This window comes from Erinaceus europaeus, chromosome 10 (assembly GCF_950295315.1).
Source record: "Erinaceus europaeus chromosome 10, mEriEur2.1, whole genome shotgun sequence".
Classification (NCBI taxonomy): Eukaryota; Metazoa; Chordata; class Mammalia; order Eulipotyphla; family Erinaceidae; genus Erinaceus; species Erinaceus europaeus.
Genome location: NC_080171.1, coordinates 112888388 through 112905726, shown reverse-complemented (window position 1 = coordinate 112905726; position 17339 = coordinate 112888388). Strand labels below are relative to the sequence as shown.

At 42.8% G+C, this 17339-nt stretch overlaps 1 long non-coding RNA gene across 1 annotated transcript in view; it reads right to left on the bottom strand.

The window, feature by feature from the left end:
• Positions 1-17339, bottom strand: part of LOC132540788 (uncharacterized) — a 496709-nt gene that overhangs the window by 230535 nt on the left and 248835 nt on the right. The gene's annotated exons all lie outside the window — the stretch shown is intronic.

Here is a 17339-nt window from a genome sequence, read left to right as displayed (position 1 = left end):
AGGGAGAAGGGGAAGATAAAGAGGGAGAGAGAAAGAGAGACACCTGTAGACCTGCTTCACCACCTGTGAGACATCCTCCCCACCTGAATTTGGATCCTTGTGTTTTGTAATATGTGTACTTAACTGTATGCACCACCGCCCAACCACCCTTTATGATTTTGTAAATCAATATTAAATCACTAATAAAAATTATTTTTTTATGTGTAGTGGCACATGCACATACTAAGAAAGCACAAGGATCCCTGTTCAAGCCCCTGGCTCCCCACCTGCAGGGGGTTTGGGGGTGACTTCACAAGTGGTGAAGCAGGTCTGCAGGTGTCTATCTTTCTCTCCCCTTCTCTGCCTTTCCTTGCCTTCTCAATTTCCCTCTGTCCTATCCAATAAAATGGGGGGGGGAAAGTGGCCACCAGGAGCAGTGGATTCTTAGTGCCAGCACTGAGCACCAGCGATAACCCTGGAGGCAGAAAAAAAATGCAGTGGTTTTAATAGAACAGAGGCATATAGTCAGATTTTTAAACCTTGAACTGCTATAATCAAATCAAAATGGTTATTGAGACAGGTGAATAATACAAATATCGTGCTTATATTTTGCAGAAAATAAATAAGTTAATTAAATAAATTAATTTAAAATTTTTTTTAAATCAATAAATTAAAAAAAGATCTCCCAACCCATGGTCTGCTCGTGTCTCCACTCATCTGTTCCATGTGCCTGCAAGTTCTTCCCACCCCCACTGCTGACCTACCTGGCCAGCCAGGTGAACCCCCGCCAGACCCAGGCTGTTAGAGAATGTGTCCTTCCCAAAGCAGAAAGAGACACTGTTTGGTCACGGTACTTAATTTGGGAATGATGACATGAAGTCTGGACTTGGGTAGGGTAGGAGGGCCCAGCAGGTGTATGCCCACCACTACGGTGGGTACCTGGCATCCCTCTAGAGAATGGGGAGATCCCTCTCAGTGTTGTCCCCCGACAAAGCAAGCAAGAAAGTAATACACTGTCTGATCCCTTCCTTGGTGAGGATTGAGCCTGTGCATTGAGATCTAGCCCCTTCCTGTTCAAGGGAGGTACAGGTGCCATAGTGCCTCTGGGGTGAGTGAGGGGCCAGGGCAGGCACCTGAGGCTCTAGCTGACCTCCCCCAGCAAACTCAGGTAGGAGGACTCCAGCTTCACATCCTCGTCTCCCTAGAAACTCCTCACAGGTGCTGTAGGTGTCTCCTGACAGGTGGTGTCTAGGTGCTCATTCAGTTGTGTGTCCGGAAGCTGATGCCTACTGATCCCCAAGAAATACAAAGTTGTAGAATAAGCTAAAAGCCCACACTCCTCCTCCCCGCCCCCCCAAGGCACGGACAGAGAGATCAGGTACTTGGTTTCCACTGACCCTGCTTGACTTGTCAGCATCATAACACAAACACACCATTCCACTTTTAAATAACATTTGCCAATGCACTCTGAGCACTGCATTGATTCAGATATTCGGGAAGAGAAGTAAGGACGGAATTTGATCACTGCTAAAGAGGACTGAAATTCAATTGAGAAGATTCTTGGCCTTGGTTCTTCCCTGCTGGACTGAGGACGTCAGTTTTGGATGCATGTCGGGGCGTTTTCCCAGGGCACCTGCTTGCTGGAGGTGAGTGTCACCTGAGAGGCCAGGGGCAAAATCAAACACTAGGAAGTCATGTATTTATTTTTAAATTGGTGAACTCTCTTTAAGATTTTTATTTACTTACCCACTTATTTATTTATTTGATAGGACAGAGAGAAAATGAGAGGGGAGGGGAGATAGAGAGGTAGAGAGAAAGAAAGGCACCAACAGCACTGCTTCCCCACTAGTAAAGACCCCCCCTTCCAGGTGGAGATTGAGGGCTCGAACCCTGGCCTTTGTCCGTTGTAATATGTGCACTCAACCGGGTATGCCACTGCCCAGCCCCAGACTCCAGGGACTTAAAATCTGCCAAGTCCTCACTCCACCTCTCTTTGTTCACACGCACCCTGCCCACTGTTTTGATGTGAAATATTTCAGATAAACGCAAAAGCAATTTGCAGAAATGCTGATGCACGCAGCACCTAGATTCTACCATCCAGATCAGTCAACTTGCTTTATCAGGTGTCTCTCATTCTGTCCTTCCTTCCATCTTGCAGTCAGCCCATCTGTGTGCTTGGCAACCAATTTAACAATCTCCAACCTCCCGCTGCTTACTCGGGGTTGAAGATGCAGACACATTTCAGGTGACTGAAATGGTAAAGAATCTAGATTTTATGAGAAAACTTCCCTGCAGTCCACAGGTAAAAAAAAAAAAAGTTTGAAATTGTAAACTGCTTACACATGTGATGAAGCCATTGAAACTTGTAGCTTGGGCTAGGGGGTGAGGTTTGGTGACAGCAGTGTTGAGGAAAGAAAATGTTCCCCTTTCTTCTGTGGTTCTTCTGGCTTGTCTAATAATAAAATTGACATGAGATGGATTAAGGGAGAAAAAGGCCACTTTTAGACAGGAGGCTTAGAGCAGTAGTCAGAGCATTTTAGCATATCTATGTGCAAAATAAGGGGGGGAATACATATAGGAGGACTGAGAAAAGGAAAGTTTGTAGACTAGAGAAGAAATAGCCAAGCTTTTGTGTATCCTGTCCAACCCATTTCTCTGTCAATGGCAACACGGACAAATCCTGCCTTTGGGTTGCAGTTTGAGTACTTTTTACCTGGGGGGGGTTTATCAGCTGCAATCACAGACAAAGAATGTTGACAGTGTTCTGGTTGTTTCTTAAGTAACTTTGGTTCAAAATAACCAGTATTACAAGTTGATACATTTGGGAGCAGCCTGCTGTGAGCCCCATCACCAGCTAGCACTTCACAGCGCCTTAGAGACATTGGAAAGCTATTTCAGAGTTTAAGCAAAACGGCTGGGCCTGTAGAGGCTGATGGGAAAATGAGATCACTCTGAAAAGAAGCCTTCTCTATAAAGCTTGTTTCTACAATTCTGAATATAGCATAAGCCCTTGAAAATTTATTCATGTGGACACTAGCTACTGGGAATGGATTTGTTCAGTATTTTAGAAACTCAACCCTCCATTTCCATCAGTATTATTTAATATGCTTCACTGAACTCAATCCAAGGGATCTGTCAGAATGGTTGGGAATTGTAATCAGCAAACAACCATCAATCTAAGAGAGTAGGGTGAAGAAAATATATATTTATCTGCGACCTCTGGATACAAAGCTTAAGAGGGACCTGCTAACTTAATGGAGTTAAACAAGCTCATACTGGTTTCGATTATAGCAACAGAGAGGAAAGACTGAAGGATTCTTTATATATATATATATTTTCCATTTTGTTGTCCTTGTTGTTTTATTGTTGTTGTTGGATAGGACAGAGAGAAAGCAAGAGAGGAGGGAAAGACAGAGAGGGGGGAGAGAAAGATAGACACCCACAGACCTTCTTCACCGCCTGTGAAGCGACTCCCCTGCAGGTGGAGAGCCAGGGCTTGAACCAGGATACTTACGCCTATACTTGCACTTTGCTCCCCATGCGCTTAACCCACTGTGCTACCGCCCGACTCCCAGACTGAAGGATTCTTAACTGACTACTGTTTCTTTTTTTCCTCTTTTTAGATTTATTTTATTTTATTATTTATTTAATAAGACTATAGGATAAGATGGATACAGCTCCACACAATTCCCACCACCAGAACTCCATATCTCATCCCCTCCTGTGATAGCTTTCCTATTCTTTTTTTTTTAATTATTATTGTTGTAGTTATTACTGTTGTTCTTATTGATATCGTTGTTGGATAGGACAGAGAGAAATGAAGAGAGGAGGGGGAAGGGGGAGAGAGAAACAGATACCTGTAGACCTGCTTCACTACCTATGGAGTGATTCCCCTGCAGGTGGGGAGCTTGGGACTCCAACCAGGATCCTTCTACAGGTCCTTGCGCTTCGCACCATGTGCAGTTAATCTGCTGCGCTACCACCAGACTCCTTAGCTTCCCTATTCTTTATCCCTCTGGGAGTATGTACCCCAGGTCATTATGGGATGCAGAAGGTGGAAGGTCTGGCTTCTGTAATTGCTTCCCTGCTGAACATGGGCGTTGGCAGGTCGATCCATACTCCCAACCTGTCTCTCTCTTTCCCTAGTGGGGCAGGGCTCTGGGGAGGTAAGGCTCCAGGACACATTGGTGGGGTCGTCTGCCCAGAGAAGTCAGGTTGGCATCATAGTAGCATCTGCAGCTTGTTAACTGAAAAAGCATTAAGATAGAAAGCAGAACAAATTGTTTAATAGTCAGAAAGCTGAAGGTGAGACTGTAGCAGATGAGATTTGGGGTCTTTCTTTTGGAAAAAGCTAGTAAGTCTATTTTAAGTATATCCCAAGGGGCATGACCCATCTTCCTCCAATGGCAGAGTATATTGACCCAACCTCCCTTCTTCCTCTCTTTTAAATAGTTATTTATTTACTATTGGATAGCGACAGAGAAATCAAGAAGGGAGGGGAAGATAGAGAGGGAAAGAGACAGATAAACACCTGCAGTACTGCTTCACCACTCATGAAGCTTCTCCTTTAAATGGAGACCAGGGGATTGAACCTGGGTCCTTGGGACTAGTTCCAGGATCTTGCCTTTCCTAGGAAGAAATCTCTCTTTCTTCCTGTGGTTGTCAGATACTGTAACAACTTCTAAAGAATAAGGCAGTAAATACTACCCAAGTACAAGCTGTCAGAGTTAAGAGTCAAGCTTTGGTGAGGACTGTCCCCTAAACAAAACTTTTCTAGCTTTACCAGTGAGTTTTATTAATTTGTGTGGTTTTACAAAGGCAGCTTTCTGCTAGAGTCACTATGTAACACTTTCTACACCAACACACATAAACAGTTAAAGAGAACCAGCATCTTCTCATCCTATCTGAAGACTACTTGTCGACAGGAATATTGATCACGATTTTACTTAGCATTAAAGATTAAATAATTTATTGATGATCATGTTTATTTATTTATGAGAAATATAGGAGGAGAGTGAGAAAGAACCAGACATCACTCACCAGAGTGATGCAACCAGGGATCGAACTCAGGACCTCCTGCTTGAGAGTCCAACACTTTATCCACTGCGCCACCTCCCAGACCACTGATGATCACATTTAAACTGACTACGGAAACAAATGAGATAAAGTTGGTGAGCATAATGTTGGGGCTTTCAAACAACTATGCAGTTCTTTAGGAATAGGAAAATGGCCAACTTACAATAATTTAAGACATTTTGAGGTCTCTGCTGATTTCAAAAGTCCCTGCTACAGATATTTTCCATTCAATTATCTTCCTGAACACACTACTTGAAGACTTGTGGAATGCAAAGAGGATTGAGTTAAAGAAGAGACCTCAACCAGAAGCTGCCAGTGATGCAACTCATCTCTTCTATATTTGTGACAGTGGCAGTTGTGACTTTGGAGGCTCAAACGGGGGAGCAGTAGCTACTCTTTTAAGGTGGCGTTGTGACCAGCACTGAAAACACGAGAGGTTTTTATCTGAATAGTACCCACAAGAATTTCTCCACAAGCCAACTGACACTTGCAGGATAAAAACCCAAGCTACTTACCTGACTGGCCCCTCAGAGACAATAGTAAATGACCCCTACAACCTGTGTTATGTTACCTAGCATGACAAAGATGGCAGACAGTATTCAAGTTGCTCTTTAGGAAAAGGAAGACCATCCTGGATTAACCAAGTGTGCCCAACATGACCATGAGGGTTCTTTAAAAGGCAAGAGAGAACCAGAGAGGCGGCAGCCTAAGAAACACTATACTGATGTCACCTAATTTGAAGATGGAGGAAGGGGCCATGAGCCAAGGCATGTAGGCGGCCTCTAGCAGCAGAAAAGGCAAGGGAACAAAGTCTAGCCCACATCCTACAGAAAGGAAAGCACCCTACCAGCGAGATCTTGTCCAAGTCCTGGTGTGCAGGATTGTGTGCAAAAATACATAGGTGTGGTTTTTTTTTTATTATTTTAATTTTAATTTTCCCTTTTGTTGCCCTTGTTTTTTATTGTTGTAGTTATTACTGTTGTTATTATTGATGTCGTCATTGTTAGATAGGACAGAGAGAAATGGAGAGAGAAGGGGAAGACAGAGAGGAGGAGAGAAAGATAGACACCTGCAGACCTGCTTCACTGCCTGTGAAGCAACTCCCCTGCAGGTGGGGAGCCAGGGGCTCAAACTGGGTCCTTAACACACCACATGAGCTTAACCTGCTGCACTACTGTAGGATTCTCACATCAGTGTGGCTTTAAGCCAGCAAATCTGTGGTCATTTGTTACAGCAGCCATAAGAAGCTAACACACACTCCTGGTGTTTGCCCCTCTGACTCTGTGCCCTCCCATCTGCCCCATTTCCCTGGAGGAAGGCCTCAAGGTCTTTCTATAGCATTCTCACTCCTAGACTAAAATACCTGGTTTGTTGAAGATGTTTTTTGTACCTACAACCAACCCTAATTGCCATTCACTCATCTTTTCCCTTTCCTGCTAATGCTTATTTTATAAAAAGCCACTTTTCAAGTAAGTCTAATTTCTTTTGTTGACTTTAAACAAAAGGCCAGCAGCTTTTTTGCTGTCAAAGTGGCATCATTCAAAAATAACACAAAGGTAGTTTTAGAGAACAGAAGGTGGAAATCAGTTTATGTAGATTTTAAAAGAACTGTTGCAATTGAAGTGTTCATTGGGGGAAACACTGGGCGTTTGAAGCATATGGTCTTTTCTTTGGCTGGTCTGTGGCATCTCTGATTGGCTGAACTATTGTTGAGCAAGGAGGCTCCTCCTGTTCCTCTCTGGGTGCGAAAACTGCTTCACTTCCAACTCCTTTGCAGGTGCATGAGTAAAGACTCCTTTAACTATCTGTCTATCTATCTATCTATCTATCTATCTATCTATCTATCTATCTATTTTGCCACCACGGTTATCACTGGGGCTTGCACTCTGAATCCACTGCTCCCAGGGACCATTTTTCTTTCCCTCCTTTCTATTTTTATTTGACAGGACAGAGAGAAATTGGGGGGGGGGGTAGTGAGGGAGAGAGAAAGATAGATACTTGCAGGCCTGCTTCACCCCTTCACAAGGTGAGGAGAGAAGGGGGCTCGAGCCTAGGTCCTTGTACATGGTGATACTGCTCTCTTAGCCGAGCGTGCCACCACCCAGTCTCTGAAGACTCATTTAAATAGGGTTTCTGTATATTAGTTTTCACACCTTCTTCCTGATTCAGCCTCTGAGAAGCAGGAACCTAGAGATGGAAATTGAATATAAATACGCAAAGAGGAGCGTGTGGTGAAGACTTCGGTGATTTGTTTTGAAAGTGAGAATTATCAGTCCACAAGCTGCAAAGAATTACAGGCAAGAAAAACTGTTATAAATACAGCTGGATTTTAATAAAAAAAAAATAAGGACCATCATCCCTACAATGTTTATTTATTAAGCAGAGTTTATAGGACTGGAAGGGATGAATGGACATGGTGTGTGTGTGTGTGTGGGTGTGTGTGTGTGTGTGTGTGTGCGTGTGTTTGCACCTGTATCAGAGAATAGACCCCTATTCTAGAATAGGTGTCTATGTTGTGCACATGTGTAGACACCTGTGTGCTCTCTGTGTATCGTGTGCATATATGTTGCTGCATGTTAATCTGAGATGAGCCTACATGTTGGGCTATGAGTGGAGATGGAGGGAGGAAATGGTGGGGTCTTTGTGTGGCTCCAGCAAGAAAGAGGCAAAGAGAGGAGTGAAGCAGCATAAGCACCAGAGTGATGGCTGGTTCTTCCTCTCTTGCTCTAACATTCTCATTAATAAATAAATAAAATAAAATAAAATAGTCCTTGTGATACAAAACTGTGGTGGTGAGTGTGGTGTGGAACGATACCCTATTATCATATAACTTTGTACCCACTATTATTAACAAATAAAAAATTGGGGGGTGTCCTCATGATAAAATAAATAACTTAAAGAGCAGAGCTGTGGGTGGTGTGGCTAGCAGGACGTCAAGCAGACGTGTGGGATGGTGTCTCCGAGCAGTCAAGTGTGCTGTAGTAGACACAGGTTCCTTCTAGGGCAAACGAGCCCACAGGGGTTTGAGATAAAGTGAACCACCCAGGAGACTTTTTTCTGAAGTTTTAAATTATATTTGTTTATTCATTGGATAGAGACAGACAGAAAGTAAGAAGGAAGGGGGTGATATAGAGAGAGACAGAGGGATACCTGCAGCACTATTTCACCACTGGCAAAGCTTTCTCCCTGCAGATGGGGACTGGGAGCTTGAACCTAGGTCCTTGTATATTGTAACCTCCACCAAGTGCACCACCACTGGGCTCCCAGGAGAATTCTTTTTTAAAAAAATTTTTTAATATTTATTTTATTTATTTATTCCCTTTTGTTGCCCTTGTTGTTTTATTGTTGTAGTTATTATTGTTGTTGTCGTTGTTGGATAGGACAGAGAGAAATGGAGAGAGGAGGGGAAGACAGAGAGGAGGAGAGAAAGACAGACACCTGCAGACCTGCTTCACCGCTTGTGAAGTGACCCCCCTGCAGGTGGGGAGCCGGGGTTCGAACCGGGATCCTTATGCCGGTCCTTGTGTTTTGCGCCACCTGCGCTTAACCCGCTGCGCTACAGCCCAACTCCCCCAGGAGAATTCTATACATCTCCATTCCGTGCTTCCTCCCCTGTCCTATTCCCAGAACCCCACCCCCACCTCCCTTCTTCTATTGCCTGGATCAAGGATAAGGTCTAGTGTTTAACTACATGAGGATAGGGAGAGCTTTCAGATCCAGAGAGATAGGACACCAAGAGCAGACAAGAGCCCAGATTCACAGCTCCAGGGGGAACTGCAGATTGGTCGTCATACCAGCCAGGCAGGCTTGAGAGTACTGTCTGTACTCTATTAAGTGTGAAGTGCCCCATGGAGATGCACAGGGAAACTGGGAATGTGTATACACTGGGCTTGCTCCCACCAGTACTCACAGGAGAGCTGAATGTCTTTAGCTGAAGGGACGGGGGTTCAGCAGGGCCCAGGGGCCTGCATTTCTGAAGAGGCCCTAAGCTTCCCTTTGGTGACCCAGTCCTGAGAGAGTTTGCTTTTTTACAGGACTTGCCTCTGCCTGACAGCTGACAGAAACACACCCGCAGGGAGTGGCTGTGGTGCAGGAAGCATCGGTTCAAGAGCAGTGGGGATCCTAAGACATTCCCAGGGAGCAGTGACAGTAATTCAGCAGCTACCAGATGCTGACAATCTGGCAGCCCAGACCAGGCATGGCCTCCCTTCTCCTTTAGAGTCCAGAGCCAGCAGGTCTCAGCAGTGGGCACACTGAGGCCTGAGGGTACACAGTGAGACCAGCAAATGTTCTTAGCTGCGAATTTTTTCTTTTATAAATGATCTCTATAGTCACTTAGTTTATAGAGTGAGATATCGAAGTATTACTTCATCATATGCAGTAGTGCTGGGGATCAAACTCAGACCTCCTGGGATTCAGTGAATGAGTTCTGCCCACTAGGCCACCTCCCTGGCTGCTCTGAAGTCTGTGAAGGCCTAACCCTGCTGAGACAGGTGGAAGTCCTTGGGGTGACAACTGAGAGGGTGACCCTGCCTGTACTTCTCCAGCCCGACTTCAGGCCTCAGCTCACACAGCAGGGCTCTGGGCCCCTCTTTAACTGGGCAAGGGGTCACACACATCCCCAGGGTGACTATAGCAAGTGACAGACAGTGCTGCTGGAAAGCCATGGCCTAGCAGAGGTGCTCCAAGTCCAAGGACTGCCCTGGTGGGGAATGAAGCTTGGCCCCCATCTTCATATGCCCTTTCTCAAGTGATTCATTGAGTAGCATAAGTTAGAATGTTTTTCTTTTTCTGGATTTATCCACTCAACTTGAGCCTCTAAATTTAAAGTTATAAGGTTCAAAAGGGGTGCATTTGTCTGCATTATTTATCGTTAAGTGTGAATGTCAGCATATAGTCTATACCCTCTCCCTCAATAGTCTCTGTGGCTTTTATTGAATGGGATTGACTCTACTCTTCCCCCTCTCCCCCACGGTTATCACTGGGACTCAGTGCCTGCACTACAAGTCCACTGCTCCTGTGGCTTTTTTTTTCTTTCAATTTTTTGCATAGGACAGAGAGAAATTGAGAAAGGAGGGAAAGGCAGAGAGGGAGAGAGACACCTGTAGACCTGCTTCACTGTTTGTGAAGTGACATCCCCACACAGGTGGGGAGCCAGGGGGCTTGAACCAGGATCCTTGTGCCAGTCCTTGCACTTTGTACTATGTGCACTTAATGTTTTTGTCATTTTTTTTATGACTCTAATTACTGGAGAGGAAGCTTCTGTTTTGCTTTGCTTTGCTTTGCTTAGTTTTGCTTTGTTATTTTTTGTAACCTGCTGGGGCTCCATGCCTGTACTATGATTCCACTGATTAAGAGAGAAAGAAGGTGCAGGGGTAGATAGCACAGTGGTTGTGCAAAGAGACTCTTGTTCCTGAGCCTCTGAAGTCCAGGGCTCAGTCCCCTGGATAAAATAATCTGGATTAGGAGTCAGGCGATAGCGCAGCAGAGTAAGCGCACGTGGCGCAAAGTATAAGGACCAGCCTAAGGATCCCGGTTCGAGCCCCTGGATTCCCACCTGTAGGGGAGTCGCTTCACAGGCAGTGAAGTAGGTTTGCAGGTGTCTGTCTTTATCTCCCCTCTCTGTCTTTCCCTCCTCTCTCCATTTCTCTCTGTCCTATCCAACAATGATGACATCAACAAAAATAACAATAATAACTACAACAATAAAACAAGGGCAACAAAAGGGATTAGATAAAAAAAATTTAAGTATAATCTGGATTAATTTCTCTCTGAGTCCAAGTTGGTTCCTTTTCAGGTGCTTGGCAAGGATTGTCAGTTACCTGAGGGACTCCAGGGAATAGACTAGCCTTGTCAGTAGGGACTGATTCCTCCTTTGTGATTTACCTCTGCCTTTATCTGTAGTCTGGTCACCTTGGTTTCCTTAAACACTTAAGGATTTTCAGCCCTCCTAGGGGCCCTATACTTAATCATTTTCTTTCATTCCCATTGTTGAAAATAACAGAAGGATCAAGAAAGAGAGGCAAGGAGGAAAGACTGGATTGGTTTGTGTCCCCAGCTTACAGAGATTGATGGCATTTATATAAAAGAGTTTCTGTGTTTCTAAAAAACATTCTAAGCACGAACCTTATAAAATCACCAATTTAGCGTTTGGAAGTGGCAAAGAATGGCATTTTCATACAACTCCTTCTAATATGCTCCTTGGTAGTCAAACCCTTCTTTCTACCAAAATAAAGGAATGTCTGTCCTCTTTTTCTTTCACTGCTCATGCTACTCTCATTCAGCAAGCTTCCAGTTAACACTAGTGCTCTCATCCTAATTAACCACAATATTTACCCGTTCCTTGGAGACAGCAATATTTGATGTGGTTCAGAATGGCGGCATTGTAGACCACATAGGAATAGCAAATAGGAAACTGATAGGGGATTCTCCTAGCCTGGTCTTCTTAATTTCCCTGTATTATGAAGAGAGGAGAGCAGAGGTAACCAGAGGACACTCCCATCTGTGTTTTCCGCATTTTGGGACTTGACGTCAGGCATCGAGAGACTTGCTCACCTGGATAGAATTTATTATTATTATTATTATTATTATTAAACAGTGATTTAGTAGTCATTACAAGTTTGTAAAATAACGGGGGTACAATTCTATATAGTTCTCAACATCAGAGTTCTGCATCCCATCGCCTCCATTAAAAATGTCCCTATTCTTTATCCCTCTGGGAGTATGAACCAAACTTTTTATTACTTTTTTTATTTATTGCCACCAGGATTATTGCTGAGGCTTGGTGCTGGCACTACAAATCCACTACTCCTAATGGTCATTTTCCATTTTTTTAGATATGACAGACAGAAATTGAGAGGATGCGGAGATAGAAAGGTAGACATTTTCAGACCTGGATCAACACTCATGAATCGAACCCACCACAGGTAGGGAGGGGGGGTGCTCAAACCCCAATCCTCACACATGGTGATAAGTGCATTTAACTAGGTATGCCATCGCCTGGCCCCCTGAGCCAAAAATCTTTATGGGGTGCAGAGAGTAGAGGGTCTGGCTTCTGTAATTGCTTCTCCACTGGACATGGGTGCTGGCAGGTCAATCCATACCCCCAGCCTATTTCTACCTTTCCCTAGTGGGGTAGGAATCTGGGGAAATGAGACTTTGGGACACATTGGTGAAGTTGTCTACCCAGGAAAGTCAGGATGGAATCATAGCAGCATTTGCAACTTGTTGGCTGTAATATATATAGGAAGACAAATTGCTTAGTAAACAGGAACCCAAGGGTAGGAATACATGAAACTAGGGGTCTTCCTGTGGCAAGAAGCTAGGAAGTCTATTTTAGGTGTTCCAAGGGGCCCATGCCTTAAGTAATTTTTACCTGAGCCTAATAGCTAGCATACAGGTGGGCTAAATGGATTAGATTTCTTACTTTCAAACTTTATTCTCTTTCTTTACTTAGTTTTCTCTCTTATTAAAACATTACTTTATTGATTGATTGATTGATTAATAAGAGTGAAATAGAATGATAGATACAGAAAGAGAGAAAGACCAGAGCACTGCAGAACTCTGGCTTACGGCAGCGCTGGGGATTGGTCCTGGAGCCACAGAGCCTCAGGCGTGAAAGTGTTTTGCAGAACCTTTATGCTGTTCCTCCAACCATTCTCTCTCATTTTGCTAAAACTCATTCTCAAGTAAGTCGTCAAGAAATGGGACATGGAAGGCAAAATGTGTCCATCCTCACTTCAGCTAAAAACATCTCTCTGTAGTAGCAGCCTTTGCTTGGTGGACAACCTAATTAGGGATGGAATTATAGGCTCTGTATTCCGCTGTCAAACCCTGTTGTCCAGAAGTTTGGTGCTCTTGTGACGATGATGCCCTGGTCAGAGGCTGGGCTAATCTTTCCTTTCTCTGAAAGCTGTTATCCTTTGTGCCAGTGTTTTGAAATGTTTGGATGACTGGAATTTTGTTGATTTCTGTGAGCCTTTTCTTTCTGGTGATTTGTGACCTTTAGTTTCAGAAACTTCTTCTTTTCTGTTGCCCTTATTCTCACTCTTAATGTTGAATTCTCTGAATTTATTCTGTGATTTTATTTTCTAACCTCCTTTATTACCCATTTAACTTCTCTTTGTCATTTTTTTGTTGTTGTTGTTACTCTAATTACTGGAGAGGAAGTTTCTGTTCTGTTTTGCTTTGCTTTGCTTAGTTTTGCTTTGTTATTTTTTGTAACCTGCTGGGGCTCCATGCCTGTACTGTGATTCCGCTGATAAAGAGAGAAAGAAGGTGCAGGCATAGATAGCATGGTGGTTGTGCAAAGAGACTCTTGTTCCTGAGCCTCTGAAGTCCAGAGTTCAATCCCCTGCACCATCAGAAGCCAGAACAATCCGTGCTCTGGTAAAAAGGGGGAGGGGGGGAGCTGTGACCTGTTTCAGTTCTCCTGAAGCTTCCACCTTGCTCTTGGGGACTAGGGATTTGAACCCTGGCCCTCCAGCATGATAGTGTGTGTGCGCTTTATAGCATATACTGCTACCTGATCCTCCTTTTACTCTATTTTTATTTTATATTTAAATCCCACCTAATGCATTTTTTAAAGTTCACCTCTTTTGTATTTCCTCCCTACTCCTACCCTGATTATTCTTTTTCCATAAATCCTGTTCTTACTTGGTTGATACATCTATTTTCTTTGTAGCTTGGAAATTTTATTATATTCTCACCACCAGCAGACTTCCTTATGATAAAACTTTACACATGCACCGTCTGTCTTTTAGCACTACCTCCCCTCCTCATTAATCTGTTCCCCACCTCTATTTTGTATATAAAGGGACTTATGTAGTAGGTGATCTCTAGGGATTGACTATTTCATTCAGTCAAGTAGCCTTGAGGTCCATCCAAATTGTTTTGTATATTAACAGTTGATCCTTTCTCTGCTGAATAAAATTACATGGCATGTATATATCACTGTTGACCAGGTTTATTAAATAAAGTTTGGAATGTTTTCAATTTTTATTTATTACAAATAAAGGTATGGTAAACAGTCAAGAACAAATTTTTCTATAGAAACCATGGGCTTTTTCGTTGTTGTCATTAAGATTTTATTTATTAATGAGAAAGGTAGAAGGAGAAAAAGAAAGGACCAGACATCACTCTGATACATGTGCTTCCAGGAATTGAACTCAGGACCTCATGCTTGAGAATCCAGTGTTTTATCCACTACACCACATCCTGGACCACTAGAAACAGTTTTAATTCCACCATGAAAATTGCAGGAATACAACTGTCAGGTCATAGAGTAGTGCATGTTTAAGTTGTCAGTACCAACTTGTGCTCCCATAGAAATGATACATTTTCTCCACAGCCTCACAACCCTATGGTATTGACTTTTTTTTCTGCTCTCCTAACTATGTAGCAAAATCTCTTTGTGGCCTTATTTGTATTTCCCTAGGAGCTCGTCATGTGCCTCTCTTCTATCTGCGTATCCTCTTCATGCCTCTTGTCCATTTTCTATTTGAATTGCTAGATGCTGAGTTTTGAGAGTTGGTATGGTGGATTATATTGCTTGAGTTTGTTTAACTAACATTCTATTCTTAGGACCAACCCCAGTGAGTCATGATAATAATTCTTTTTATGTGGTTTTGGATTTTATTTTCTAGTGTTCTATTATGAATGTATGTGTCTATATGATGAGGAATATTGTTTAATTAGTTTTTTTGATGCTGTCTTTGTCTAATTTGAGTATAAGGATAGTATTTTTTTAATAGAATGAATAGGAAAGTGTTCTTACCCCTTAGATTTTTGGAAAGATATCATGTTGCTGTTAATTCCTCTTGTGTAACTTAGTAGAATTTTAAAACCACCTATGTTTGAAGATTTCCTTTTTTGAGAATGTATAAATTATAAAATCCACTTCCTGTTCAAAAATGCATTTTCATATTGACAGAGGAGTGCTATCTAGCACTTTACAAATTATTGGTTTATTATATCATCGTTGTTCTAAGTTGTTTTTTTTCTTGCCAGAGCTGGAAAATTTTTGCTGGGTCTTCACTGCTGCACAAATCCACAACTCCTGACAGATTTTTTTTTTCCCATATAGAGAGTGAGGGACAGCGAAATAGAAAGCAGAAACACAGTACCACTCCACCACTCATGAAGTTTCCCTTTGCATGGTACTCCTATGTGGTGGCCAGGGGCTTGAACCTGTGTCCTTGTAGGTGGTAAAGTATGAACTCTAATAGGTGTGCTCTATCCTTTTGCTGCCCCTCCAATGCCTGCAGGGTGTGTACTGATGGCCTGTTTTATTTCTTAGAGGTGTAATTTATTTTCTAATATGATTATCAGTAGTGATTTAATAGTGGTTTGCAAGATTATGAGATCACAGAGACATAGTTCCACTGAATTTACCACCAAAGTTTTGTGTCCTCTCTCTAATAACCACTGTAGTTTTCACGAAATCTGAGACAGTTCTGGAGGTGATTATGCTTCATAAAGTAAGTAGTGAGATGAAGGACAACTGTCAGATTGTTTTGATCATACATGGAGTATGGATAACTGAAAAACATGACTTACAAAAAAAATCATCTTAATAGGTGTAACCAAGCTAATGGCGGTCATTTCTGCCTTCATTATTCTTTGTTGTCTTGCTAGAGGCTTGTCAATTAATTGATATTTAAACATCTTCTTTTCATTAATAGCTATGTTTGTGTTCGTTTATTTATTGGGTTGCTTTGCTTTTTATGGCCACCAAGGCTGTCACTGGGGCTCAGTGCATGTACTAGGAATTCATGGCTCCTGGTGGCCATTTTTTCCCCCTTTTTTGTTTTCTTTCTATTTTTATTGGCTAGGACAGTGAAACATTGAGAGGAGATGGGAAGATAGAAAGGAAAAGAGAAAGATAGACAAACACCTGTAGACCTGCTTCACCACTCATGAAACGCTGCCCGCTCCCCGCAAGTGGGGAGCAGTGGTTTGATCCCCAGTCCTTGTTCATGGTAATGTGGATGTTCAATCACATGAACCACCACCTGGGCTCCAATTACTTTGTTTTAATTAATTAATTTATCCATTTATATTAGCAGGGTTATCACTGAGATTCTGTGCCTATGCAATGACTCCATTACTCCCAGTGATCTTTTTCTCTTTCTTTCTTTCTTTCGTTCTTTCTCTCTCTCTTTCTTTATTTCTTTTTTGATAGAAGTGTGTGGGAGGGAGAGAGAGAGAGAGAGAGTGAGGAGAGAGAGCACACGAGAGAGAGAGAGCACACGAGAGAGAGAGCATGCGTGCAAGAGAGAGAAGATACCTGCAACATTACCCACTACTCTTGACACATCCCCTCTACAGGTGGAGTCAGGGGCTTAAACCCAGGTTTTGTATCACCGTAATGAAGGCAATGCGTAAGTTTCACAGGGTGTCCCTCCACCTAGCCCCTGTTCAAACTTTCTTAAGCCCTTCCTTCTGCTTGGTTTGGATTTATTTTGGCTTTGCTTTTCCTCATTTCTTAAGGTGAAAGCTTAGATTACTGACTTGAGGCCTTTTCCCTTTCCTAAACTCAACTTTTAATAATATGTTTTATGGACCAAGAAGAAATATTGGCACACAGCTTCAATTCACTTATGATGGAAAGAAAAAAAAATTGCCCCAGGTATATTGTCTAAAGTAAAATTTCTATTATCCTTTGAAGTGACTGATAATTAATACTTTACTCACTAAACAGTGGGACAATGTTCAAGTTTCCTGATGTAGAAGCTGGCACTTAGAAGTTCAACAGTTCCTTTATAAGCAGAAATGCTGGTGGAAGCAAGCATCTTACTCTGCTCTACAGCAACCAACCTGCGCTGGATATGATCACCGGCTGGGGCTGGGGCTGGGGCTGTCCACAAAGAACTTGGGTGGGACATCCATCCAGTCTTCTTAAAACTATGAGTGTAGTTTAAAATGTTCCTAGCTATGACCATGAAATGTGAGCTCAGCTATACATAGGGACACAGAGGCTACACAGGCTCCTATGTTGAATAATGGCCCCAGATCAAATCAATGGGGTTTACAGTTAATGGTGTTTATATACTTTTCCCATATTTGGGAGCTACTCTCTTCCCTGATCTTTCTAGTCCTATTTCCAACTCTGACAATATCTCCCCAGGCAATACCTTTAGCCCACCTGCATTTTAGCTGTCAGGCTCAGGCAGAAATTACCTAAGTCATGGGCCCTTTGGAATATACCTAAAATAGACCTACTAAGTTTTTCCAAAATGGAGCCCCAAATCTCATCTGCTATATTCTTACCTTTAGCTTCCTGA